The following is a 12,208-nucleotide window of genomic DNA, read 5'->3' as shown; positions in this document are numbered from 1 at the left end:
GTGACAGTCTAAAAAATGCACAGGTGTGATATAAAGTTCACCCAGACCTAATTTAGATATAGGTAAAACTCTAGCAATGTGGGATTAGGGTTTAATATCTGCATTTTTGAAACACACGAAAGATAAAGAGAGATCCAGATGATACAGGCTGGTATCAATACTTAATATGAATTAGAACATTCACCTTTGCACGAATGCTAACCAGCTAATATTCCACTGTCTATTATTTAGGAGGAATGCCATGGGTTTGTTGTTATGAAAGAAGTATACACACATGTCATTGATCTGATCATCTCTTTTGACAATGCTTTTTACAAATTATCCAGGTGCAGCAATACCTTTCTGTGCTGGAATGGGTTTCAACCAATTTTTGGTGGTTGTGAGAAGTATAGGATTATATGCTCTATGCCCCAAACCTTCTGAACTAATAAATAATCCTTTGAATAAAAATTGAATATTTAACACAGACAATGTTGCCCCATGAGTCCATCACTATTTACCATGTATGGAATGTTTGCTTGAGGAATGAAAACAAAACCTCAACTTTTTAAGACCAGTATTAAATTGAGTAAGTCCATCACAATGTTTATATGCAGATGGTGTGTTATTTTTTACTTAAAATCCTGATCAAACTTATGGAATGTTACCCTCGATAACAAATACATTTTCAAGAATTTTAGGACAGTCACTAAACAAAAGCAAGACAGAGATCTTAGCTATATACTGTGACAAAACTAAACAGCTACAAATATCAGGGTACCTGGCTAGCTGCTAAAGTTAACGTAGTGTATCAATTTTACTTAATAGATAAAACTAACTAACGTTCCTAAATAATTAGTAAGGACAGAGAATTCAGGATTAACCTCAATTGGTAGTGTGAATTCTATTAATATGTCTATCCAGCCAACAGTTTATTTGTGAGGCGATTAGAGATGATTTCTATCCCACCAATATAGTTTAAAAAGCTAAACTCTATTATTGAACAATAATATCACAAGGTGAGTAAAACATCAATTAGAAGTCCAAAAATATGGGAGCGTTGGTCATTCTACATATTGAAAGATGGTATGAGCAAGTGCAATAAGATCCTTTATCCTTTTAATATGTAATGTGGAAGTATGCACATCAATGATGTCAATGACACAATGGAATAAGAGGCCATTAACATTTTCACAGGCTTAATTTTAAAAAGAATAACAATTTACTACAGGCAGTCGCAGATCTTCATTGTCTGGGAGACTTAATTAAATTCTACATCTGGATCTGCACTCTACATGCACCAGCTCAATCCATAAAAGAACAATTGCAATCAGTGTTTACGGATAAACTCTCTTCTTGGTACAGACAGCTGCATTTGGCCATTTCCACATTGAAGATTGAAATTATCAACTTTTCTAATCCAATCGTTTCCCTGTCAATGTGGAAAAAAATTATAAAAAGCCAAATCACTCTAGTGTCATTCGAGAGAGATGTTGCTCGGCTCCCCAAAAAAACACTCCTTGCAACTTTGAATGACTTTTCAATCACAGACTCTCAATAAAATCATTTATATGAGGTTGTTAGCCCTTCCAATTCATGACTTTAACCCGCTGTGGGCTCGGAGGAATGGTCAACTAACATGTAGGCTCTGCAATTATCCATATGAGTCCTGGTTACAATCTGTTATGTTGTTGCCCTCATCTTGCCAATGATCGCCGACGCCTACTGGTTCCAGTTTTTTGGGAAAAGTTACTGAGACATTTCAAGGAAGCATCTGATTTGTGCTTCTGTAACAATTCAGCCCAAGTTCTCGCAAGAGCTGGGAAGTTTGTTAGCATTATTTTAACTGCACTGCATAATGCCCAGCATTAAGAAACTGACAAGCCCTAATCTACTTGCATAAATGAACGTTGATGAAAGCTAAACCTTTAGTAACAAGTATTGTGACACTTTTTGCTATTGTCTTTTATACTATACAACTTTTTCTGGATCAAAAGGCCAATTGTGATATACTCAATAAACTTGAAATGTTGCTCTTTGGATTTTAAATGTGTTGGCATTCCCAGATTTGCAAATGTGTATGTAACCTTTTATTGATCCTTATATTTTATTATTTTATCAAGTATCAATATGACGTTTGTATGTTACGGTTTTAATTAACTGTATAATAAAAAATAAATAAATACTACAGGCAGTTAATGGGTGAACAACTATGAACAAGCTTGACAATCCTAAAGGAACCATTTACTGGAAGCTGTTTAAAAAATATGGAATAGGGAACAGTTAGGAAATCTGGAATCCACTAAATTTGCGATGTAATTATTGACAACTAATTTCTAACCATACAGGAATGTGCTGTTTGACAAATTTTTAAGAACTATATAGAAAGTCTTTTTTGTTTTCAAAATGGATTAAATTATAATTTAAACTAATGAAGTTGATTAACTGATTTAGGAAGAGAAATTTACTGTAAAATATTATCATTGTATTATCAACTTTTGATGCCTGTAATACATCCAGTGCGAAATTGATTTCTTGGATCGGAATGAGACTTTAAAGTACAACGTAAACACTGATATATGGGAACATATATTGAAAACACTACATTAAGAGGGTCACAACTCATATTAAGCAAAAACAGTACTACACTGTATGACAGACTGGAAAAAATGCTTTAAAGAAAAAAGATGGAGAACTTCCCATCTTTTAGAGGATAAGAACAAATATTGGGATGCATTATCCTTTTACCATAAAGCGATTCGTACTGCTCGAAAAGCTTATATCGCATCACAAATACAAGAGGCAGGGAACTCCTCCAGGGTTCTTTTCCAAATTTTACAAACATTTGCTAAACCCACTGCCTGCGAAGCCCCTGATATATCTTCCCAACAGTTGTGTGATGAAATTTCCTGTTTTTTCAATAATAAAATCGATAAGATCTACGACAAAATAGTATGTTCGAACCAGGCTACATCTTTAAATGTAGAACCCCCCCCAATTTTACAGAAATTATATCAGATACACACTTTTTAAATATCCTTCCACCCATTTCATTACAAGAAACATCTACTTTGATAAAACAGATTAAAAGTGGGAGTACAGAGGACACTATCCCTGCCAGACTAATGCCTGCACTGGATGAACAACTATGTCCAACGATTACTGAATTGGTGAATCTCTCACTTATTTCAGGCATTGTCCCTAAGGAGTGGAAGCGAGCTCTTGTCAGACCTATAAGGAAAAACACCGCCATACCTTGGTCTGACCTAACTAACCTAAGACCTATTTCCCTATTACCATTCTTAGGGAAACTTATAGAAAAGCATGTGAACCACTACCTATCCGACATATCGAACTTGCCAATGCTCTCGATGATTCCCAGTCAGGATTCCGCCCCAAATACAGTACAGAATCCACTCTCTTATCTGTTACTGATGACCTCCACATGTACCAGGACAAGGGCTTTTCCGTCATCTTGGTTCTATTAGATCTGTCGGCAGCGTTCGACACCGTGTCTCATACCATCCTAATTCAACGGTTGCCGAACGCTGGCATTAAGAACAAAGCCCTTGACTGGTTGAAGAGTTTCCTTTCTGATCGCACCCAGAGAGTCACCATGGGTGCGTATCGCTCAGCGGAAATAGAGGTTTCTAAGGGGGTGCCACAGGGCTCATGTTTGAGCCCAACTCTTTTTAATATCTATGTGGCACCCCTGGCAGGAGTATTGCGTAGGTATGGCTTTATCCCCGTATCATACGCAGATGATACCCAGCTCCTTTTTCTTTTTAAAACTCTTTCTGCTGAGGTTAGGAACTCTTTTTCTTCAGGTATGAAGGAAGTGGCAAAATGGATGTCTACCAACTATCTCCAATGTAACATCAGCAAAACTGAGGTCATGTTGTTTGGGGAGGCTAAAATACTGTGGACTCCTGAATGGTGGCCATCGGAATTAGGAGCAGTCCCTGAACCAAAACAGGTCATGAAGAATCTGGGAATTCGGATTGATCACGACCTGTCACTAAAACAACATATAAGCTATATCTCAGGGATATGCTTCCATACCATCGGTATGCTCCGCAAAGTTTTTCCACTTCTACCTGACTCTGTTAGGAAAACATTAGTTCAAGCATTGATCATTAGCCGGATCGATTATTGCAATGGCTTGCTGCTTTCTGCAAATGAGGGAGTGCTGGCTAAGTTGCAGGTCATCCAGAACACGGCAGCCCGCCTTGTTCTGAATGCCCCTGCGAGAACCGCCTCTAAGCCTCTCCTGGAACAACTTCATTGGCTCCCAATTCGACAAAGAGCCAAATTTAAAATATGCTGCTTGATCCATAAGTGCTTGAATGGACAGGGGCCGGTTTATCTTGAGCGGAAATTTGTCCCTTACATTCCAGCACGATCCCTTAGATCAAGCAATGATCTCCTTCATGTGGTTCCTCGAGTTAAAAAAGCCAGACACGGAGATAGAGCTTTGTCCATCATTGGTCACAAGTTATGGAATAAACTCCCTCTGCATTTAAGACAATGTAAAGAACATCTTACATTCTGGAAATCTTCAAAAACTATCTTGTTTAAAAATGAAATCTAAAATGTCAGCCTCATATCATGCCTGCTAGCTTACCGGTTGTAAAAGCGCAGAGATACTCCAGCTGGAGTGGATTCAAGCGCTATACAAACCAATAAATAAATAAATGAAGCTCAAGCAACACAATTTGTGCCATGGTCAAATGGAAAAAAAGACTATATAGCGCATGTTGGTTATTGGCATATCATTTATCACTCTTGGCAGCGTGTTAGTACTAAAATATTATGCTTCCTTCAACAGGTCAGATTTGCTACTTCCTATGTTATGGTAGGGATGTCTGATGCAAATGAAGACCTCTCTACAACAGAAAGCAGATTGCTGTACTGTTTACTCATTATGTCTTGCTAGATCATCATGCATTGCTGTGACCACATTTGTTCCAGTAAAGTGGTCCCTAGTAAAGTGGTATACCATATATCCAGGGCCAGTAAATGAAATGCTACTAGTGGGCCTGCATCAACTATTTTGCCACTCACTGAATGATTAACTGTCACAAAGAGTTGTAGCTTGTGTGCTGTTTTAAACTTCCAATTCAGCCTGGCAAAATAACTCTTGTCTGGACTTAAAACATTCTTTTTAATACATATATTCAAATTAGTCGCCCCTTAGAGTCACTTGGTTGTTAAGGTTTTCTTTGCTTCGGGTCCTCACCTTTCACACAGTTTCCTCCCGTTTAGAGCTTTGATGCCTCCTGATTTAACGTGCTCTATAAATGCTACAATGTCAATTACAATTATATAAGTCACGCCTAAGATAGGTCCCAAACAGCCCATATGGCAAGGTGCATTGTATTTAAAAGTTCGGCATTTACTTTTAGGTTTTTCATGTCCTGATTGTGGAAAACTCACAAATGCATTATTCCCAACCATATTACATTTAATAAGTGATAACTTTTGTTTGGGAGCAGGCAGAAATGTCATGTTTGGTGTTTACCTAATTGCAAGTTATAACCCTTTTTAATGGTAAACTCATATTTTAAGTTACAATTCTGAAAAGGCCACTTTTAGAAAGTTTACATTTTCTTGCCCCAACCATTTGGTGCCTGCAGACTCTTTCCTTCAAAACAGGAGGGTCTTTTCTATCATCATGTTTCAACACTTGAATATTGCCTTTCCGGGGTCATGCTCCTTCCTCAGGTGCACCCGTCTTGGTATCTCACATCAGATATTAAGAAAAAGCCCCAGAATCATAGGGCATATTATGCACGTTTATTAAAGTATTTGATTGTTTTTTCTTAAGATGAGGCAACAGCAGGGGGAAAAATCCTTCTTCATAGAACTGCCAAATCTTGGGCAGAAACAGTATGACCAATTTAAAGTAATATGGCAAAAACAAAAACAAAAACATGCCTCTCTGCTGCTATTTTATTTTGCCCCAACATTGCCATTTATGCCTCTATATTCCCCATTTCTATATTATATGTTCCATTCTTTCTCTCACTCTCTATTCAGCTTCTCTCTCTATCCCTTCTCTCTGTACTTGCCTGTTACCTCATTCTCTTTCTCCTTCTCCATTCAGTCTCATGTGCACCTCTTTGGAGTACGTTTCTGTCTCTTCTCGGGTTCTTCTCATTTTCTCTTGTTTTACCTTTTTTTAATGTATTCAGTATTATTTTTTTAATGGAGTTTTATATAGCCCAAACTTGACCCAAACTAATCGGGGATCAGAGCACTTTACACAAACACCAGTTGTTTTACATGAGAACATATTCATTTTTGTTAGGCACAGGGAGATTAAGTGATTTGCCCAGAATCACAGTATGTTGCGCATCCTTGCTGAGACTCAAACCCAGTTCCCCAGATTTGAGGTCGACCACCCTAGCTGTTAGGCCATATCCTCTACCTTTATTTGTCATTTTACCCTTTTCTCTTACCCTCAATGCCCTCACACTCTTCATTCACACCTGCCCAACTCTTGTCTCCTTTCCCAATTTTATCTCTTGTATATACCTCGTCACACTTTCTGTTGTTACTTACTCCATCTCTTTTCTACTTGCCTCTGCTACTTCAATCTTACTCTGAACCAGGATGGTAAAAATGTTTGCCTTTCCTAGTTCAAGACACATTTTTTTGTACCACACACTTGCACAATGGTACCACATTTTCAGCTTATACATGAAATATGCCACCCTTTCTGTGTCATCTGAAGCATCCACCTATTTTCTTCCGCAAAAAGTGCCCCTTCTCTCATGTGTCCAACAGCGTCCTATGTTCTTCGAGCTACTCTAGCTAATTATTCTTTTATCATTCATCTTTTCATTTTCTTGCATGCACGGGCCTTACACTTCCTCTTCTCTACCTTCCACCACCTATTCTCTCAAATAGTGTCATCTCTCACACATTTCATTTACACATGCATTTCTGTTTATGCTCTGTTATCCTGTTTACCTTTCCCTCAAGCGAAACACACACACTGCTCTTCCTGAGTCACTCATACTCTCATTTCTCACATCTTCCTTTCATATATTGTCTAGTTTGAGCTTCTTTTCATATCTTTCTCTAAAGACCCTCTGTTATGTCCCTCACAATACCCACACCATACATCCCATCTTCAATCACTCGCACTCACACCTTCACCTCTCAATGAAATGCTCCTCTCACAAACATACACACATCCCATTCCTTCTTTCAAATCCTCCTTTCCCTTCTGAATCCCATTAACCTTCCCGCCTCACTCACTCAATCTTCCTCTCACTGTGACCTCTCTTGCGCATATCAATCTCTTTACAGCTCCTGTTTCTCACAATCACTTTTAGGTTTTCTATCTCTATATCGTAAACAGATGTAACACTCAAGGATGGCTGTGGTTTATGGTCCCTATTAACTGTTTGGCTATCGAATAATCATTTTTGGAAATAATGATGGCAAAACAAAGCTGTTTTTCACAGTTTGGCAATACCGTCCTTGAGCCCCTTCTGATTTAGTCTGAAGAGAAGCTTTAATTCAGTATTGTAATTTACGTTAACACAGCGATGATTCCAAGATGAAACATTGATAGTAATTTGAGAAATTAGAGCAGGATAAAAGTTGGGGGCTGTTTACAAATTAACGGAGTCTGTGCTGATTCTTTGATTTACCACATACTGAGAAGTTGCCATTACTTATAAGTCACTGTTATTGGAGCAGTTCAACCACAGCTATGTAACTAAGTAACCATACTCTAGACAGGCCCACATGGCCAACCTCTTCAAAAAGGTCTTGAGTGAATGCACACAATACACTGTGCTGTCCCAGTCTTAGTACTACACCACTTCCTCTCTGTCTAGGGCCGCCAATGCTCCCTACTGTCACTGCTGATTTTACAGATTAAGGGCCTGGTGTTATTTATCGCCCGTGATGAATAGCGTTACCATGGTTACATTATTTATTGGATGTGATAAATAACCCTTATTACACAGTTCATGGGGAATAACATGCGCAGTTCGGTGTTTAACGCTCAAAAATCGCCATGATATTGTGAATGCAGTATGCTTTCCCAGGTTCAATTTTGGCAGGTTTCAATTTTTTGATGAAGGTTGAGTCAATTAACGGGTCCGACAATTATCTTAAAACTTTAAACTTGTAATTCCGACCCAAGCGGAGACAGGATTTCACGCATCGGTCAGAATATTACAAGAAACTCCTATTCAGGCATTAGGGAAACTGTGTACCACAGAGTTTTACTTCATCTTCTCTGCACATTGTTAATGTGCCTTATTTTCCTTCTTGTCGAACTCCTGTGTGCTGAAAAGCAAGAAGACATCATTTAGGGCAGCACAAAGTACTAGACCTTTGCCATAGTCACGAACACACTTAATTGGCATGTAAGTGCTTGGATCACTGTAATAAACGCTGTAAAATGTCTCCGTCTCGCACTGCAGGTTTAAAGGTCAACAGGAATATTTTTCTTTAATTTGACAGGCACACAAGAAAAAAATTTCAAAACTCATTTATAGTCAGGTAATGCGCAGAGAAATCTATAAATCAAACTGGGTAGAATATTACATCATGCTCCAATCAATATGAAAGAAAGAGAGGCGAGTGCAACAGATGATTACAACCATTTGTCCTCAAGGATGAGTCCCTTAACTCCATGAAAGAAAAGCTCATCTAAAGAATTGAATTAAATATGTTATTTTGCTCTACATGTTTGTACATAAATAAACAACTTATTAAAATATAAAGAAGGCTCGGTTTATGCAGCTTTAGCACAGCATGCCAGCACTCCTCTCAGCTACTCAATTAAAATGTACAGAGGGGGTTTCATCCACCACATTTCAGTCTTTGATTTATATGGGTCAGCCCTTTCCGGAAATTAATTGAAGATTAGTTGAAGGTTCATTTTTGATCAGCCCCTGGAGTATTTCTTCACGCAAATCGTATTGCTATTAGATCAGGTGTTAGGCATACTACTCAATATAACATTGTGCTAAACGTATTTATTTCCCCAGCATATACGGCATTCCTATTTTTACATAGACTCCACTCACCAACGCAATGTCATTAACCGTCAGTGAATCTATACATCAAGCTTACATCTCAAAGTTTAAGCCATCTCAAAGTTTGAAACGTTACAAAGTATCCCTGCTACAAACTGAGATTGGGGTACAATAATGACAAACACGTCAACGATACCGCTATAGAATACCACAACTCCACAGTAAAATAATTATGCAAAATAACATACGAACCCAAAAATATAAACGATACATCTACTGCAAAACAGAGCTGCAAATCTCTAAAAGACACTTACATAACACAACAGAGATACAACATAACTTCACACCAACACAACAAAATACCAGACCAGAGCAACACAACAGCTGAATAACAACTCCGTAGCACACAACTCAATAAAATACAAACCCAGAACGTATGTCTAAGTTTCATTGCTTGTGTCTTCAACAAATGAAATTGACTGCTCAATCCCCTCTATCCTACTACGTAAACTTCCCAATATTTCATACATCTTCTACATGTTCTAATTTAATATGACCACTGTTCACATGGGAGTAATGAAGGCTCATGCAGGGGAATCCACCCTACAGGGGCATCCTCTCAACCCAAGACTATTAGGGGCATTTTTACTAAAAACAATTGGAGCGCGAAGCAGTGCCATGCCAAATTTAGCAATGCTGCAGTCCGGCATTTTGAAAATGCAGAAATGTGCCATGTTCACAAGAATATGGTGCACCTCTTTGTTTCCCCTGGCAATGGCACTAAAAAAGGGACCTAGCACCAGCGCAGGCACCCTGACACCAATTAACAATGGTGCCGGTGCTGCAGGGATGATTGTTTATTCGTGCAGGAAGTGACACATTCTTGCACATAAACAATCAATAATGGTGGTTTGCTCTTTCTATGTGTGCTGCGGAATGTAGCACACACGGAAAGAGCAGAAAACAAGGAGACATTAATGATTTCCCCTCGTATCGCCATACTGATGCCCGGTATTCCATTGCGTTTTTTTTTCGTGCTGCCTCAGCACTGTAAATCTGGGGCAGTGTCAAAAAGCAATGGGTGTTGCGGTGGAATGGCCACACTAACACCCATGTGACACCATTTGCCGCAGAGAACTGCAATAGCAAGGGGCATTTTTACATGGTGGCGGTAGGCCACGCTAAGTGACTTAACCCCACTTTTTAAAAATGGAAAATAGCGCTACGCCATTGGAGCGTCAAAAAAATTGATGCTCTGGTGTGGTAGGGGTTTGTAAATTTCTCCTTATTATCTGTGAGACATGGAAGCCTTGGGGTACCCTTGCCACATTCTGCAAGGCACCTCCATCATGTTCTTTATCCCTCTGTTGCTATATCTTAATATCTTGTAGTTCAGAAAGGACACAATTCGTGATATTTATTAGAGATGCAACTTCTCTATCCTTCCAGATACCATCCTGAATAAGAGCATGGACGTCTGTGATTCCTAATAGGGTGCAGGTGTGAGTAAATTTTACACATCATAAGGTCTTACTGAGCAGGGTTCAATCACTGGGGAAAGAGCTAACATGGGGGCATTGCTATGGGCTGTCAGATTTACATCTCAGAGCCTGATATCTCCCATGTTTGAGTCCTTATGGGACCGTGTCTTCCATATTTCAGACAGCTGATTATTTTCCGGATATTGTTTCTTATTCAATTACATTAGCTCGTATTGGTTGGCTACTTTTCTGAGCTGCATTAGCACCTGATGCGAAAACCTTGCCACCTTTTTATGTTCTTTAGTAGGACAACCATTCCCTCATCTTCCAAATACTTTTCCTTTCCCAGAAAGGCGTTCTAAGCTACTTTCACTGTACCTGACCTTGTGCAGGTAGATTGTGAAGATGACTATGATTTATTATGTGCTTTTTAAAGCTTTGGACAACGTTGTCATCAATTCATAATGTTGAGGTATGTTCTACTATCATCTTGGTCACTTTCAGGTTGGGCCACATATGTTGCCTTCTCGGTTTCTGCTTCTGATGAAAGAACAACCATCAGAGTTTGAGGGGAAATTGTGTCATTGGCATCTACACTTCCAGAGGTGAAAGACATCAATTGAAGAAGTCTGCGATTATTGCCTGGAAGAAGCTGTGGGCCTGCCTTTAAAAAAAAATCAGTAGATGTTTTTGGTTAAGGTCTGAACTGCATTTGGAACTCTCACTACGCTTCTGCACAATTGCAGCTCATCCAAAACAGGCACTGGTGCCTTGTGAAAGATGGGGCTAGATACAGAATTGAACTCCACAGCAGAAATCTTGCACTAAGGGGCCTGGTGTAGTGTTCAAGGTAGGACAGTGGGATTTACCTTCCTCGAGCTCAAGTAAGCTGGCATACATTACTCTCAGCCCAAAAAAATATTAAATCAAGAAGCATGCACTAAAACGGACCTTTAAGGTCTCTATGAACAGGAATCTATTCACTTCTCACACTGTAAGGTTGGACCTGTCCAGTTTACCCCTCTGACTTCCTCATTAGTAGATGCTTGAAAAATGGGCATGAAGTTACTGATAAAGAGGGTATTGGTAAATACAGATGATGGAGACATTCAGTATATTACAATTTGGATTCTGAGGGTCCACTATGAAATGTGCAATTACCAGGTATACTGGTAATTCTAGGTTTGATTCCTCCAGCTATTCCTCATTTTGGGGTGGTCTTTCACCCCGAGTTTTTGGCTGCTGTAAGTAAAAATAAATCATAATTCCAATGGTTTATGAGCAATGTTTTATATGGTGGTTCATATACTTTGAGAGAGTTAGGAGATGCATGATAAATCGGTTTCTTGTGCCATTTTTAAATATTGATTGGTAAGCTGGCTATTTGGTTAAGTCTTGGAGATATTTATAAAAACTAGAATCTTTATTTTGTACAGTTTATTTCCATACATTCTTTAGACTCATGGTGCATATGATGACCCAAAACTATTGCTAGGTGAAGTTTGCAAAACAAAATTTTAGTCATATGGAACTCTACTCTGTTGTCTATTGAAGACTTGAGCATGGAATTTATTGCATGTAACAGGGAGTTATTTCCTTTATCATAACAGCTGTAACGAGGTTGTTTTGAGGCTTATTTGGGCTGTAACCTTTTTCATAACACAACTTAATTTACTGCTTTGGGCTTTACTTTAGGTGTCAGTCATACTTTATGGTTAACAAGCATGACTTTAAATATGCAGT

This window comes from Lissotriton helveticus, chromosome 12 (assembly GCF_964261635.1).
Source record: "Lissotriton helveticus chromosome 12, aLisHel1.1, whole genome shotgun sequence".
Taxonomy (NCBI): domain Eukaryota; kingdom Metazoa; phylum Chordata; class Amphibia; order Caudata; family Salamandridae; genus Lissotriton; species Lissotriton helveticus.
This window is presented reverse-complemented; position numbering follows the sequence as displayed.